The sequence below is a fragment of the Pleurodeles waltl genome, chromosome 1_2, assembly GCF_031143425.1.
Source record: "Pleurodeles waltl isolate 20211129_DDA chromosome 1_2, aPleWal1.hap1.20221129, whole genome shotgun sequence".
In the NCBI taxonomy this organism is placed as follows: Eukaryota; Metazoa; Chordata; class Amphibia; order Caudata; family Salamandridae; genus Pleurodeles; species Pleurodeles waltl.
The window spans coordinates 530,267,418-530,284,126 of NC_090437.1; positions in this window are offsets into that span (position 1 = coordinate 530,267,418).

A 16,709-nucleotide genomic window follows, 5' to 3' on the forward strand; every position below is an offset into this window, starting at 1 on the left:
TGCCAAGCTACCAAGGGGGCGAGCAGGGGTTATCTTTGGTGTGTAACTCCCTCGCCCTGACTAGAGTGGGTGGGTTCTGTCTGGCTTAGGTGCATACCCTTGCCAACAAGAAACCCCATTTCTAACACTATAAATCACATTCACATTCCCTATTCCATTCCTGCTTTGCTGCAGGGTTGAAACAGGAATATGCAATGGTCACAGAGAAAAAAAAACATTTGTGGCTAGCATAGCAACGTCTATGTGCATCATCATGCATTTAGATAATGTGCTTAGACCTCATAATTACATTTCTACATTGACATATAGATAGAAATATAATTCAATTTTGACATATACATGTCACTCCAAGCTCACACATTAGCTGTTCTATGTAAGATCTCACTCTTAGTGAGAAGAATGTGATTACCCTCTTAGCTGCTGAGGATTTTTCCTCATCAGTCTTTTTTGGACATTTAGGGTACTTCGTGATTAAGCATTCATAAATGTTTTCAGAAAACATTATCCTGACTAGATTCCTATATGTTTTACCAGTGTGTTGAAGATTACAAAGTTAGCCAGGATTTGTGAATTCCTCACTGGGGATCCAAGAAATAGTAAATCATAGTAAAACTTTGGAAATATGGGAAAAAAGTGTGGGGCATGAAAGTGTATTTTTGTTTCTAAAATTGCAAAAACAAAAGATTTTCTCTACTAAGATCACCATCTTCCCAGCTTTCAGGAATAGGCAGATACATTTTTTCCCACAGTTTTTGCATTCCACGTGCCTTCTATCTACAAGACTTCAATGAATACAAGTCTAGGCTAAGTTTTAACCATCTCTTCATGTCTGTGTCTCACTGAGGGGCAGATTTAAGAGCTCCTACTGCCTCCTCGTACCACATTAGCGTCATTTAGTTTTTGCGCTAGTGTGGCTCAACAAGGCCTAAATTGCCAAGCCCAATTTACAAAGTGGCGCAAAGCTTGCATTGCGCCACTTTGTAGCCCTTTAGGCTACATTATACAACTGGTTTTCTAACTTTCCATACATAAGTATGGAATTAGAGCTAGTGCATGTTGGGAGTTGTTTTCTTTTTGACTAGACACTATATACAATTGCCTCTCTAACTCTCCACACAGTGTTAGTCCATTTGTGATTATCTGGGCACTCATTTCACATTGTTTTTCTCTTTTCCTCTTTTTTTCTTTCTATTTAGGAACACGCTTTTTAGAGACACTGTTAATTCACTGTTTAACACTTCGGCCATTTTGTTTTTGGACTTAAGTTAGCTTGTCTATGAAATATTTTCTTTGTCAATTTGAGGACTAAGTTGCAGGATTTTGATTTCTAACTTAATTAATTTATTCACAATTTTAGCCCTGAAGAAGTCGTGTGGGATTGATTTGAAGTGTTCCCAAGACGAAACAAGTGTTGGCTTGAATTGTACCATTTTGGAGATTTGTTCATACCTATGAGGAGCAAATATGTAAAGCATTGAATGATCTTTTTTTGAACTTGTATTAAAAATTGATACTTGAACTTAATTGATACTTGAACTTGCAAAAAAAAATTTATGGACCATTTTGATTAGTGTTTGTTGGTGTGCCACACACTGTAACCTTGTTTGTTGGGTTGTTTCTAACCTTTAAGGGACGGGGGTGTTCCCTTGTGTAGGCACCCAGGTTTTTCTTTGTTTTTCTGTTTACTTGATCTATAATTAATGCTATTTGTTGATCCCGAGCGCCTATGTAACCCCAGCTTTTCACCCCATTAGCTAATTTGTATCCATTATACCTGCACCAGGCATAATGTATGCAAAGGGGGTTTTCACCCCGTTAGTGGGGCCGAAAAAATGGCGCAGAGAAATCTAAGAGATTTCTGTGCATCATTTTTTTCGTCACTTTTAATGCCTGCTCAGAGCAGGTGTTGAAAGGAGACACACCATTGTTTACAGTGGACCTCAATGTGCTTGCAGGATTAGCGTCAAAAGTTTTTGATGTCAATCCTGCAAAGCTCCGAACTAGAGTCAAAGATTTTGACGCTAGTTTCCTAACTACCGACATGGTGCACGGTATCTTAGATATGGCACACATATGGCGGCATTAGGGGGGGCACTAAGCAGCGGAAGAAAAGTGGCTCTTCACTGGGTGCAGAGCCACTTTCCTTAAATCTGGCCCTATGTGCATTGAATTGCTCCTCCAATGTCATGCACGCCAGGCCTGTGACACCTGACTGGTATGCTTTTGCCAACCCCCTACTGGTTCTCGATTCTGCTCTTTAGACAGAGAAACCAAACATGTTTTCTTGTTTCGATTGAAGGGATAGGTTTGGGGATCTGTCCCTTGAGAGTTCTTAATTTCTAGAGGTACTAGCGGGTCTCTCTTTAGTTGCCTAAGCTCAGTGCTTGCTTTATATTGCAACTCATGTCTTACCACTTACAACACAAAGTGCGTTGTTCCCCCAAACTGTTCTTACAAATTTGCCATCAGCATGGCGTAACACTCATAACATGGAATGTTTGGGGGATTGACTCAATGACGAAAAGTTACAAAATATACTCTGCCCTAACTAGATGGACAATCCAAATAGCTTTCTTTCAAGAGACACAAAAGATTGAAACTTTCAGGTTTACAACATAGATGACGTGGACAGATATTTGGTACTGCACACATTTCAAATGCAAGAAGCACATAGTGTAGATCAAAGTGGCAATCCCCTTTATTTTAGAGTATTCACATGATGACGCAGAGCACGGCTATGTCCTGCTTAAAGGTAAATTAACTGGCTGATGTGTAGTATTGGGTTGCTTAAATGCTCTTAATATTGATCAACCTGCGTACTGGGTCCGAGTCTATTCCTGCCTTGCAAGCTGGATAATTACATTGTAGATTACAGAAGGGAATTTTAACTGTTTTAGAAACTCAATTGGACAGCTCCTTCCTCCACGCCCACAATCCCCGAGCTATACACATTGCAAAAGAATTACAAACTGGGCTGCAGCATTGGCATCTCTTGAAACAAAGGGCATTTTTTCTTACTTTCCCCCTCTTTGCTTTCCTCCTCTATCAAATGTTTTCTTTTGTTGTGTTCACAGTGCCTTCTAATTACTCCCTATTTTATACTGTCCTCCCACTCCTATGTCTGCCAATCTGTCCTTTTAATTATTTTCGAACCCCTCCTCTTTAGTCCACAAATTCCCTTTCGGGCCCTCACCCTTCCTTATATATTTTTTCACATTACTTCTGCAGACACTTTTTCCTGCACCAGTCACTGATACTCTCTACTTCTTGTCTTCCAGAATGCAGTGCTGTTACCAAAATTTACAGGCTTGCTCTTGAGCTGGACATTGTGCTTTCTTTGCTCTACACATTTAATTATATTGTGGATGCCCTAATTACCTAATTAGAAGGGTCAATGCACAAGATCTTGTCTTTCTGAGTCTTCGTAAGACCCCTTGTGAGACTTTCTAAGGCTAGTCAAAGGCTAATGAACCATCCTGCAGGCAACTAGGATTGCAGGCTTAAAAGCCACGGATTTATTCTAAAATATAATTATTACAGAAAGCAACACATATTTAGTTAGTCAATTAGCAAGCAGCATCATCGAAAATAGTCAAAGTACATCTCTGCAAGAGGACTATAAGAAGTTCTGTCTCACATGCACCATTTTGCATGGAAGGGGCATGCAATGGGTGTTTCTGTGGGCGTGCCACAGCAACTCCCATTGCATTTTGATGCTGCCACAGATTCACATGTTTTCGTAAACCTGAGGATTCGCCAAAATCCAACACCACCCTAGGTGGTGTTAGCATTGCACAACTAGGAGAAGTGCTTTAATTTCTCCTTGTTTGTTGCTCTTTCTATGTGTGCTGCATTCTGTAACACACATAGAAAGAGCAAATCGCTATTTAGGATTGTTTTTATGCAGGAAGGTGTTCCTTCCTGCATATAAACAATTTCCCCCTCAATGCAGCCGTCCTTGCACTATGGTGCAAGGGTTGCTCCGTTGTCGCACAGCAGCATATTTAGCAACAGCGCAGGGGCAAACATAGGGGTGCGTTATATTCTAGTAAATATGGCGTGTCCCTGGATTTATAAAATGATGGTGCGAGACGCTGCCAACTTTGGTGCAGCGACGAGCACCGTCATTTTCTCTTAAATCTAGCCGTAGGAATATAGCAAATAGTCAGGCTGACAAAGAGTCTGCTCAGCTAGAAAACCAAGAAAAGTTTAAGTGTAAATCAGGAAAAAGACTAGGACAGAGCCTGTCTGTGGTATCAAAGTTGAGTAAGAGTCCAAGTCCACGCATGTGATGATTATAGAACCATTTATTCCAGGAAACTTCATAGATAAAATAACAGGAACTTCAGCCTACAGTAAAACCTCCAGCTCCATCAACTGTCCAGCACGGAATGCTGTCCAGCTGAGGAAGAAACTAAATGCTGAAGGAGGGACCAGAAGATACCAAATGAGAACAACACTAAACAAATAACCTTAAAACATAACATACAAACATATCCTAATATACTACAAAACAATACCTACAATGTTGATAAAGATATAAATACAATACCACACCACCCCCCTCTCTATATAAGTTAAATCACAACAATTCTATTCATATTCCAGATCCTCCCATCATCAAGTTTGACAGCCCCTCTAAACACTTTGACAACTTCATGTACAGGACTGAACTTGGAAGTACTAGACCTGCAAATTCTAGGTAATTTGACTCTAACTTTGTCTCCAACACGTACAACGCTTTCTTTGACAGATTTACGAACATCATAGATTTCTTTCCTTTTCAGACAGTGATATTCATCTTTATCTTTAGCATTTCTTTCAATAGATTCTCTATCCACAGCACAAGAAAGATGTTTCCTAAGCCAGGGAGGATTGATTTTGGTATGTGGCACTCGTTTCCTAAACAATAAGAACGGTGTCTGTCCAGTGCTGGAATGTGGAGTAAACCTGTACTCTTCAACTTTTCCTTCCACCCAACTCTCCCACGCAACTCCATTTAATTTAGCTAATTGTATGGTTTCTTTCAAAGTTCTATTAAAACGTTCCACCATACCATTGGTTTCTGGATGATAAAGAGCACATTTTTTGTGAACAATTCCCCTTGACAAAAGAAAATCTCTCATAAACTTCGAGGTGAACTGAACCCCATTGTCTGACAATATCGCACCAGGATTCCCCTCCCTGCTGAAAACTTTGGACAAAAAGTCCACCAATATCTTTGAAGTGATCTCAGAAGCTATGCACACCTCAGGCCAACGGGAAAGCATGTCCATCAGCACTATGATATACTTAGAGCTAGACCCGGAGGACACAGGACCCAAAATGTCAATAGCAACTTCTTCCCACACTTCATTTGGAATCTCTTTAAGTACTAACGGTTGAGTCCTCACCTTAAGTGTCTTGTCTGCTAAACGGCATTCAACACAATCTCGTACTCTCCTTTCTAAAGCAATATCCATTCCTGGCCACCAATAAGAAGCCCTCATTCTTTCTTTAGTTTTGCTTATGCCAGGATGACCCGAATGAGAGAGAGAAAGAAGCCGATCACGTAAAGATGTTGGAGGAACAAGCTTGTTACCCCTTAGCAACATACCTTCATGTGACCACAACTCATCCCACACCTTCTTGAAATGAGATAATGAGGTGCCATGGTACTCCTTCAATTTCCCAGAATCCACCAATTTTATAACCTCAGAAAGATCTTGATCTTTACTTAATTCATCACGCCATTCACCTTCTAAAACACACCCATCCGTTATAGTGCAAACTTTAACTTCTTCATCCGTCCACCACGACAAACTATCACACTCATTAGTCTCATCACCAGACCCTAACCTAGACAAGCAATCTGCTGTCTTGTTGTCACATCCTGGAACATATTTTACTGTAAAACGATAATCTTGGAGCCCAACAATCCATTTACAAATGCGGGAAGAAATATTATCCAAACCTTTCTTCCCAAAAATCTCTTGTAATGGTTTATGATCGGAGTGAACTTCAAAAGAAATTCCCCAAAGAAACTGTCTAAATTTCTTAATAGCCCAATAAATTGCCAGAGCTTCTTTCTCTATGGTAGAATAATTAAATTCTGCACCACGTAGAGTGCGAGAAGCAAAAGCAACCGTAGATTCATTTTTTCCCCTTAGTTGCTTTAACACACAACCCAGACCTTTATAAGATGCATCTGTAATAAGATGACAAGGAAGACCAGGTTGAAAGCCACAAAGAGAATGAGCAGAAGAAAGAGCTTCCTTGAGATCTTGAAATTCTCTCTCACAATCTGAGGACCAAACAAACTCACTTCCCTTCTTGAGCAAAGATCTAATAGAGCATGATCTTTTAGCAAAGTCGGAAATGTACCTGGCATAGAATTCTGCCATGCCTAAAAAGATTTGAATGTCTTTTTTACACATAGGAGTAGACAAACCTGTAATGGTACGTACTAGATCATCTTTCGGTTTGACCCCATCACATGAAATGACATGTCCTAAATACGTTATCTGAGACTGAACAAATTTACATTTTTCTTTTTTCAGCGTGATACCCTTGGCTCTGAACAATGAAAGTACACATCTTAATTTCCTAAGATGTTCTTCATGAGTATTGGTGAATACTAGAACATCGTCTTGGAAAAAACATACACCTTCTAACTTCCCTAATATATCTTGCATAAGCCTTTGGAATACAGCTGCTGCAGAACACAGACCAAAAGGCATACGATTGAATTTGAAGACACCAAAGGGAGTAATGAAAGACGTGAGAAGTTTCGAATCTTCAGTCAGTTGCACTTGATGGTATGCAGATGTTAGGTCAAGAGTAGAAAAAACTTTTGCATTTCCTAAAGAACTTATCATTTCCTTAATGTTCTGAAAAGGAAATCTGTCTTCAACCACTTCCTTATTCAGGTTGCGAAGATCAATACATAGTCTAATGTCTCCAGAATGTTTGGGGGCAACAACAACCGGAGCTATCCATTGTGCTGCTTCTACTTCCTGGATAATTCCACTGCCTTTAAGTCTTTCAAGTTCTTGCTTCACCTTACCTCTTAAACTTATAGGAATGTTTCTCAATTTTGAAACTATGGGTTGCGCATCTTTCTTCAAAACAATCTGATGTTTGTAGCCTTTTATGCATCCTACTTTAGCACTAAACACATCCGGATATTCATTCCATAATTGATGTTCAATATCTGTCACCTCTTGAACCATAACTTGAGGCACAGCATTAGGGTTTAAAACTATTCCCAATTCTTTCTGATGTGGCCAACTCAAAATGGTGTCACCAACCACAGGAACGTAAATTTTACCAGACATTTCATTGCCTTTAAAATTTATCATTGCATTAAAGTATCCTTTTAATTCAATGGGTTTACCCCCATACGAAAAAGGCAAAACATCAGGAGATAATAGGTCAACTTTACCCTCAAAGGACATCATATAATCTTCCACAGATACGAGAGAGAGCTTAGCACCCGAATCCATCATCATAGTGATCGGGATTTCATTTATCATTACAAGATCTCTTGGATACTCACACCGGACAGTGGAAATACAGTTAACATCATTTACCACTTGTAAGATGAAAGTTTGATTTTCATTATCATCAGACACTTCATTAATTTTCACATTGCTTTTGCTAGTGGACTTACAACACTTAGCAAAATGACCCGTTTTGTTGCATTTGTTGCAGACAACATGAATAGCAGGACAGTCTTTAGAATTCGCAAGATGAGAAGGTGAGCCACATCTAAAACAGAAAGTTTTGGTTTTGTTCCTTGGGTTGATGAAACTTTTAGACTTTGAATCAATTTTGTTTATGGAAGAAGAGGCTTTAGAATTCTTCAAAGTTTCAATACAAGATTGTGAATGTTCAATTTGCTTTGCAACCTTCAACACTTCATCAAGAGAAGGATCACTCTTGGACCATAGAGCCTCCCTAACTTTATCACTTTTGCATTCCAACATGAATTGGTCCCCTATGCGTTCATCTATAGAAGAGCCAAATTTGCAAAGAGAAGCGAGTTTGCGAAGCTTCGTTATATAATCTTCTATAGATTCTTCCTCCATCTGTTTACTTTTGCCAAAATAGAACCTTTGTAAAAGAACAGATACCCTTGGTAAAAAATGAGTGTCAAGGCGAAGCAGAGTTTCTTCAAAGTCATTTAAAGGAGCATCACCAGCAGCTCCATCCACAATAGACACTGCAGGTAAGGTCTCCAAAATTTCTTGCCCCTCCGCACCTAAACAATGTTGAAGCAGAGAAGTTTTCCTTTCAATAGATAAATTGGTTCCACAGACTTTTAAATAAGTTAAAAAAACTTTTTTCCATTTTGGCCAAGGAATTGTTGGATCACCAGGAGAGGATAAGAAAAAAGGAGGAGGAGAAATATTCTGCATTATGACAAGAAGCAAAAGGAATGTTAAGGTGAAAGAGAAACAGAGTAACAGAGTAAAAGATTAAGTAAAAGTAAAGGATCAGTATCAAACTCAAATCCAAAGAAATACAATGTTCATAATAATAAAATAAAAAAAATAAACAAGTAACAATGAAATTTCCGATTGCAATATGAAACGGAAGAATATAGCAAGAACAACAGGTAAATGATGATTTAAAAATTCACACAATTTAAATATTAATGTGCACCCACAATACATAAAATGTAAGATAAGCCAAAAGTTAGAAGCTTTATAACGCAGGTGGAAATAGAAAAGAAAAGAAACTGGAAACGCACCAATTAATGTGAAAAAGAAATCAGCTGTACGTTAGAACAGTATAGCAATTATGTCTGTTTGTAGGCCTGTGATTACTTCGTACATCCACCAGATTAGGCGAGTTTGTCTATCTGCTTCACCTATCTGCAGTACTCAGTACTGCTGCACTGTGCAATTAAACACAACGCGTACCTCGTTGCCGCGTGCCTAGATGCTTTGCAATCGCACGCGTATTAGAACAGAATACTTAGTTGCTTGGCAACCGCACGCTCTGCTAAAGCTTGATATTGTAAAATGCAACACGTGCGGTTTCCTGGCAACGAGGCACACACGCGGCCGATAAACGGAGAAAGACGGCGCATGTGAATATAAACGCCGGCCTCGTTACTAATCAAAATTAACTCGGGCCGCAAAGAGAATCGTTTCTCAATTTTTGAAGAGAAACAAAATGAAAAGGCACCCTGAAAGACAAAACGTGGAATAACAAACCTTACGAAGGGGAAAGGAAAGAGATTCCCCTAAAGATTAACGGCAAAAGTAAAAGTAAAAAACAGAACACTACAAAACAAATGAGAATAGAAAAGAAAAGAAAGAAAGAAATAGATATTAAATAACACACAAGGAATATAAAATAAAGAACAAATAAGAGTAAGATGAGGTGATCAACAATACCAGGGCCAAAATTTCGACTAGAGTTCCTGTTGCAGGAATGAAGTTCGCCAGCTCGTCGCCAAAATGTGGTATCAAAGTTGAGTAAGAGTCCAAGTCCACGCATGTGATGATTATAGAACCATTTATTCCAGGAAACTTCATAGATAAAATAACAGGAACTCCAGCCTACAGTAAAACCTCCAGCTCCATCAACTGTCCAGCACGGAATGCTGTCCAGCTGAGGAAGAAACTAAATGCTGAAGGAGGGACCAGAAGATACCAAATGAGAACAACACTAAACAAATAACCTTAAAACATAACATACAAACATATCCTAATATACTACAAAACAATACCTATAATGTTGATAAAGATATAAATACAATACCACACTGTCTTTATGAAATAAGTCAAAAAACTGTTTTATATCCAAAGTACAGCATTTTTTATAACTTTTTAGAGTACAGAAGCCTCTCACTACATGATTCATTGTAGCATGAGTGTTGAGCTAGCAATGTATCAACTAGTGATTCAATCATCATTCTGGTAAATACAATACATTCAGAGACACCTACTTTCTAATGCAATCTATTGTTTAAACTACGCAAAACTAATTAAGGATATGATTTGACATTTTATGTAACACAAAAATGCAATAGCCCATTCAGCTAATGAATGTCATTCATAGAGCTTCATTAAGAAACCTTGAAAATTTACATATTAGAGAAACAACTGGCACATGGCTTCCTCGACAGGGCATGAATAATAAATTATAGACATCACAGTAGAAACTTCTTCTTCCATGACTTTATTGAAATGGAAAAGTACACAGCACTTTGAGAGAGAGATAAGATTTGTTTATATGAAATAAATGTGCACTATTTTTCTGCTGATGTGAATAGTTATCTATGCAAGCAGTTTAAGGCCTAGTCATACTAGCTAAACCTTGCCTTTAGGAAAATGCCTCTTTTTACATGATCACCCCATTTTTGGAGGACTGATGTTGCTGTTTTTTTTATTCTGTGCACATAGACTATGTTAACTAGGTCCCAGAGCATGTGTCCTGGCCCCTAAAACATGCCAAATTGGTTATCTTCCGATTTGGCATACTTAACTGACCATTATATCCCTAGTATATGTCAAAAAGTAAACCTAGGGTCTGTCAGTTAAAAGTCACTAGTGGACTGAAGCAACCATTACAGTGACAAACCTACCCACTACAGTGACAGTGCAAACATGACTGCAGGCCTACCATTGTAGCCTGGGAGTTTTAATACAGCAATTCGACCTTTCAAAATAAACCCTTTTGACAGGCCACAACTTTCATTTTAAATATGAATAAGTCACCCCAAAGTAGGCCTTAAGAGCCCTAAGGCCGAACAAATAGTACTTAAAATTAGGGGGTGTAGAAATTTAATGTACTCAGGTTCTTCAAGGAAAAAGCCTCAATAGCTATTTTCATTATAGCAAGGTTGACTGTTTCATAGGAAAGCACTGGATTATATTACTACATTTAAATATGCTAATTTCAGTTAGGAAACAGTTTGAAATATAATTCAAATACTCTTTTAATACTTATTTCAGATCAATTTTAATGGCAAATGTAAAGTTTAATAACTATTAAGGAAAAGGGACATTTAAAAAGTTACACTTTGCATGGCTAAAGCCTGTGGAGGCCCATTTGCATGAGTTACAACTTTCACCTGGCATCTGAATGTCCCCCTGAGGAAGGGTTTTCTGTTCCTCTGGCTGGATAACCATCTGTGCTGTACCCAGGAACTTGATTAATTTCAAAGAGGCCTACACTGTCAGAGGCAAATATAGCTGACACCTAGGCAGGGCATTCCTTGTTCCCCAAGTCAGACAGGCACCAAATCTCAGTAGGAAATGAGCTGCCCCCAGAGTTGGCTTGAGGTGACCAAATAGAAAGGGCTGGCACACAGACTCTGTGCTGAGGGAGACAGGTTAATGCATGGTCAATCTCCTTTCCACAAGATAGTAGCTGGCATAAATAAGGCATCCCTGGGAACACAGAACAGTACGGGACCTGTGGAAAACAGAAGAAAAACTGATCCTGATGTTGAGACTTGTCCCTTCTTCAACTTGTACCCGGTAAAGAAGTGTACTCTACGGGTCAGATCGCTGGCATCATGTTAAGCTACAGATCTATAAAAAGCTTCAAGAAGCCTCTTTTCCCAAAGGGCTCAGCTGACCAGTTGATACTGGACTTGCCCTGGACCCAGCAGCTGTTGGCTTTTTCTTGAGTGAGTCATGACCCACAAGTATTTTTCTGAGGTCCTGGTGCATTGCCACTGTGACAAAGACTTAGGTTCCTTCTGTTCGGCAAGGGAATCCAACATTGTGGAGCCCTATTAGGCTGTAGTGTGCAGCCTTGCCCTACTAGAGGAATACAACTACCCCAAAAAGGGGCTAAGTCCAAATGTGGAAATCTTCACCTGGAGTAGGTGCCAAAAAATATCTGTCATGTGAGAGACCATCCTTCTAAGTCAATTCTGAATTTTTCCCATATGAGGTTTCCCACCAAAAGTCAGCGGCTACACCGGAAATTCATCTGCTGGCTAACAGTCCTCATGGAACCCTTCTCATCCACATCAAGGTGTATTGCGCTACTAGTGATTTTTTACTTCCATTTTAGAGCCCAATTCCCTGATTTATATATTGATGGATGGGTTACTCCATCACAATGGTGATGGATATCCTGTCTACTGAAATCTAAATCCCATAGGATATAATGGGATTAAGATTTCCTCAGGACAGGATTTCCAACTGGGGTGAACCTGGTTTCTGAATCCAACCCATGATCCAATGCTGTCATCCTTATATCATACATAGGCCCTGGTCAAGCACAGCCAGATGGCTGTGCGCTGCAGCTAGCTCTTACCACTTTTTGGTGCTATTTTTAGAAATTCATACCATCAGTTACCCTCATTGGATTTTTGTTGTTCTGGGGTGATTTTGTTCATGAAGTCATTCCCTAATATTATAAATTGGAGTGGGATTTTTACTGTGCATGTTCTACATTTTAGCTGCTTTGGTACATTCTAAATGTTTTGCACATTTTCTTAAGTCTGTCTGCACTGTGCTATAGCTACCAAGGATTGAGCTCAGGTTTAAATTACTGAAACATTTACTGGATCTGATATTCTGGGTAAAATGTACATGCAACAACAGCAGCAGCGAGCCCTCAGTTGAATTCACAGTGCTTTACTAGAGATTCACCACAGTGTTCTAGCGAGAAACTAGAGTGCTAACATTCTATTTCTGTGGCAAAAGTGTTATATTCCTGAACAGCATATTAAAGGAATCAAACCCATAAAACTGAAAATTAGTTTTTTTCATAGAAATTATGATTAGTTCTCAAGAAAACTGAAATGAACACACTTTTCCTATGAGTATTCAAATATCTTCCTCATCCATTTCAGTTAAACATTCTGACATACAGAGTGAAACATGGACTTCCAACACTAGTGGCTGTCTATTAATTAACGCTGAGGAAATTACCTGCAGCATCAACATGGAGTTCTAATGAACAAGTGGAGGAGTAACATGTATTCAAGATAAAAAATAGGCTCTTCTGAAAGCCATTTTGTTGGAATAGGAACTGTTGAAATGAAAGCCTTTCCTGAAGAGCATACTGAACAAAATGAGCACTGAAGTGCTATTGTAAGTATGAAACCAACAGGTTAAATTGTGAGGTCATTCATGTTTTTTAGTAATTTAAGGCATAATGGCCCTCATCATGACATTGGTGGTAAATCCTGCTTACCGCTGCGGTGGCGGATATCCATTCACCATATAATGCCACACACACAAATCTGCTAACCCAAAAGTCAGTGTTGAAGTGGCGGTACCAACACCCATACTATTACGCCAACAAAACAGCGCCCACCATATCATGACCCACGAATCACCACGGCGGACATTCAATGGCAGTAAACCATTGATGGTACATACCGGCGCGCTCAGAATGGACAGCCAAAAACTTGACTTCACAACATTGGCCAATACCAAATACACACACCTGACACTCGTACACACACCACTACCCACCCACCCACCCACAGCACTATAAAACACACACCCACATCACCCATAACCCTTTGCGAATGCAAATTATTGCCACTAGACTGACATCAAGACCACTGCGACAACTAGGCCACACACACCCATACATCCCTTATGCACCCCACTTCGCAAACCCTACCACAGTACCCAACACCCACACACTTACACACACCACACAACATCCATGTCCCCACAAAGGCACTGTTCGAAGATGAGAAGTTGCGGGTCATAGCGGAGGAAATAGTCAGGGTAGAGCCACAGCTGTTTGGAACACAGGTACAGTAAATATCCATTGCCAGGAAGATGGAGCTATGGTGGAGAATCATGGACAGGGTGAACGCCGTGGGACAACATCCATGCTCAAGAGACAACATCAGGAAGAGGTGGAATGACCTACAGGGGAAGGTACGTTCCGTGGCAGCAAGGCACTAGCTCGCCATACAGAGGACTGGCGGTGAACCCCCACCTCCTCCCCCATAGCTCACAGCATAGGAGGAGCAAGTATTGGCATTACTGCATCATGAGGGACTCACTAGAGTTGCCAGAGGACTGGACACTGGTGAGTCAACATTTACTTCTTATCGCCGTCCATGCCTCCATGCCATCTCACACCCTCATCATCACTCCCATCACTCGACTCCATCCCCACAGTGCACCTACACATATGACTAACCCCAATGCCAAGCTCTGCATGCTATACCAATGCATGGACAGCCCTCCCAGCCCTGCATGTACACCCATCACCAAAGCATGCACAGCATGGAGAAGTAGCAATCCCACAATACATCACCATACACAAATAAAGGTGGCAGGGCAAAAGCAACGATAGAGGGGAAGCTAGGGATTTACAATATGTCACAGACATGATGCATAATACACCACTTACATCTCCACAGGTGTCCCAGCCAATCTCAGTGGTGAGGAGGTGCCATAACTAACCACTCCCCCAACAGAAGATGCCCCAAGTGGTACAGTAACTCTGGACTTCAGGATCTGGATTAACTACCTGGCCCATCAGGGACCACTGGTCAGTCGGTCACCCCAGCCCACTCCCAGTCAACCACAGAGCTTTCCCCATCAGTATCCAACACCACAGCACCCACCCAACGTCCCCACACCTCTGTCCCCAGGACACGTCAATCAGCAGTGTGCCCACCTGTACAGGGAACCCAGTCCACACCTCACACCTGCACGCACTGCTTCAACAGCCACCACCAGAATCACCACACCAAGCAGCACACACACCTCACTAGCAGACACCTCCACAACATCCATCCACGCGTCTCTTATGTCCTCTCCCACCCTGTCTGCCCCCCTTTCTAAAAGACACAAACGCAGGCACTCAGACACCCAACAGCTATCCACCTCACATCAGCACACTCCCCATGCACCTGCACCCAAGACCAGCAGACGTACTCCTCCAAAACCACTACCTCAACCTCCCCTCCCATTCCTCCTCACTCCTCCCACCCCACCGTCCCTAAGAAGCTTTTCCTTGCCCAACTTGACCTATTCCCTCCCCCTCCCACTGCCCCTGTCCTGCCCGTAAGAGCAGGGTCCCAACGACACAGCCTAGCACATCAGCCAGTCCACGGGGTCAGTGGAGGAACCTCCTAGTCATGGAGGCAAGACAGTGAAGGTTCCCACTCCACCAGCCAGGAAGGGTTAGGTTCCCACTTAACCACCAATGCTAGAAAATATTCTCACTCAACCACCAATGTAAGAAAAGGTTCCCACTCAACCACCAATGCAAGAAAAGGTTCCCACTCAACCATCAATACAAGAAAAGGTTCCCACTCAACCACCACTGCTTTAAAGGGTTCCCACTCGACAACCAGTGCAAGAAAATGTTCCTACTTACCAACAATGCAAGAAAAGGTTCACACTCAACCATCATTGCAAGAAAAGGTTCCCACTCAACCACAAATGACAGGCAAGAAACCCTCACCTCCAGCTGGGACACAGCAGCCCTCACCTCCAGCAGAGGCTGCACAGGTGACACCTTCTCCAGTAGAGACCATGCAGCCCTCACCTCCAGCTGAGACACAGCAGCCCTCACCTCCAGCAAAGGGCATGTAGGCCACCCTCCAGGGACTGTTGTACAAGGAGTCCCCTCCAGGATCAGTGGGCAAGTTCCCCACCTCAGTGACTGTGACCTTGCAGTACCTAGCATTGGGAAATGGGCACAGAGCCCCCTCCAGGATCAGTGTGCACGCTTCCCACCTCAGTGACTGTGACCTTGCACTCCCCAGCATTGGGAAATGGGCATGGAGCCCCCTCCAGGATCAGTGGGCAAGTTCCCCACCTCAGTGACTGTGACCATGTTCTCCCCAGCATTGGGAAGTGACCTTGCACTCCCCAGCATTGGGAAATGGGCATGGAGCCCCTTCCAGGATCAGTGGGCAAGTGACCCACCTCAGTGACTGTGACCTTGCACTCCCCAGCATTTGGAAATGGGCATGAAGCCCCCTCCAGGATCAATGGGCAAGTTCCCCACCTCATTGACTGTGATCTTGCACTCCCAGCAATGGGAAATGGGCATGGAGCCCCCTCCACAACCAGTGGGCAAATTCCTGACTTCAGCTTAGGTGCCCCGCACCCCCCTTCCCCCTGTGGTGCCTGTCAACTTCCATGATGATGCCCCTGCACATTTTTGCGCGTAGTTAGTCAGGATCCAGTTGGGGCTTGGACTGTGCCCTGTGGCCATGTGGGTCTTATGTACTTTGGACTAAGCATTGGCCCTTTCTGGACAATTGTTTATGTCTATATGTTCTAAATTGGTTCATATTGTGGCTTTTGCCTTGCAAATACATTTTTGGTACTTTCGACCTCTAGTCATGCATTATTATGCCACGTGTCGTGTGCCATTGGTTTACGTCCGCAGCTGGTTGTGTGTATGGTGTGTGTGTGGATGGTGTGTGTTGTGCGGGTGTGTGTGTCACTCTCCTTTTCCTCCCTTCTCCCTTCTGTGCTAGGCGGCTGTCTCACGGTCGTCGTCTTCGTTGGTATTGGTGTTCTGGGTGGAGCATGGCGTGGAAGAGCATTGGGAAGACTTGAAGTTCCGGTTCCATGGCGGCGTTGATCTTCTCTGTGTCTCTGTTGGCGAGTCTTTGGTCTTCTGTGATGTGTTTCCACTAGGTTTTTGATGGTGTTGGTACTGCCCCGAAATCGTGGCAGTGTGCGGTGTCATAATGTGGTGGGCGGTACCTTGTCTTCCGCCTGGCTGTTGATGGCTACCGCAGTGGTGCGGAGTGTTTA